Source organism: Primulina huaijiensis, chromosome 4 (assembly GCF_012295235.1).
Source record: "Primulina huaijiensis isolate GDHJ02 chromosome 4, ASM1229523v2, whole genome shotgun sequence".
NCBI classification, from domain to species: Eukaryota; Viridiplantae; Streptophyta; class Magnoliopsida; order Lamiales; family Gesneriaceae; genus Primulina; species Primulina huaijiensis.
Window position 1 is genome coordinate 19,075,915 of NC_133309.1, and position 1,420 is coordinate 19,077,334.

Sequence of the window (1,420 nt, forward strand, 5' to 3'; positions counted from 1 at the left end):
GGTGCCACACGTCAATCGCACCGACTATCAGCTTATTGATATCTCCGAGGATGGATTTGTACGGCCTTAACTAATTTGAACTCAATGTTTTTCTAGACTTGGATCTGCAAGCCAAATCGTGGAACTCAAAGTTTTTGTTTTTTAGCTTACATTACGTGGTCTAAAGTTGAGTGATGTGATTATGCAGGTGAGTTTGCTGACTGAGAATGGCAATACTAAAGATGACTTGAGGCTTCCTACTGATGATAATCTACTTTCTCAGGTTAGACATTTCAACTTTTTCTTCATCTGCTAATAATTGATGGTTTTAATCATTTATAAATTTCAACGAACATCCTCCTATTTCTGATAAAAAAAAAATTATGTACAGATTAAGGATGGGTTTGCTGAGGGTAAGGACCTGGTTGTGAGTGTTATGTCTGCAATGGGAGAGGAGCAGATCAATGCACTCAAGGATATCGGACCGAAGTAGATCTTTTTTCCATGATGGAGGTTGGAGTTATGGTTCTTGAGTTCAAATGTGCTAAAATTTATAGAAATAGTGAAGGATGGGAAGACTACGGACCGTTATGTTCGGTGCTTGGATACCGAACTATCGATGGTTGAGTCGTCCACTTTTCTTTCATCTCAGTGTTTTATTCACTTCTGAATCTCATCTTGTGTTTATTATGTGGTCTGAGGTTGAATCTGATTTGTCAACTTTTTATCTGTTGTTATAAACATATGGTGTTTTGTATTATTCATGAACTTTCCAGAATAAACTTTTGGTTTAGCTTGCACTGGTTTTCTGGTGTCAGAAGGAGTACCAAAGATACCGGTTTCATGTGCAAATAACATTCTACAAAATGCAAATGATCACAAAATTCTCTGTATAAATTTAATGGGTTTTGGTATCTTCTGGTTTTAAAGTATATTTAATGTGTGTTTTTGAATTCAAAAATATTTATTCCGTTTGCAAATGGTTTGGTGTTTTTAAATTTTATACATTAAGGTTTTTAGTTTTTTTTAAAAAAAATTTATCGAAGGTGTTGATGTAATTTATCCTAATCGTTCATTCGGGATGTATGATTTCGATTTAATTAATTTTTGTAATGTTTTAAATTATTAATCATGAAAAGTCGGTAAGAACAAGGAAGTACGCTGAGAAACTTGAGAATTTGGTGATGTAAAGTAAAGAAACGTAGGAAGTTGTCATTATTAATGGATTTAAAATAAAAATTTTATTGTTGAAAGTATTAAGGTTATTTTTGTTTAAATATGATATTAGTTCTTTAAAATTATAAAAATATATTTAAATATATTTAAAATTCATAAATTTGAAATTGATAAATTCATAAATTTGAAATTAATCAATTTAAATGTATGATGCATATTTTTGTTCGTTTATTGATTGATGATATGAAAAAAAAAATAGTGGTAT

At 30.8% G+C, this 1,420-nt stretch overlaps 1 long non-coding RNA gene across 1 annotated transcript; it reads left to right on the forward strand.

Annotated features, from left to right (window-relative positions):
- Window positions 1–779, forward strand: LOC140974728 (uncharacterized). The gene is made up of 3 exons (XR_012174860.1): window positions 1–58; window positions 188–262; window positions 371–779. It is a non-coding gene; the product is annotated as an uncharacterized lncRNA (long non-coding RNA).
- Window positions 780–1,420: the final 641 nt, after the last annotated feature.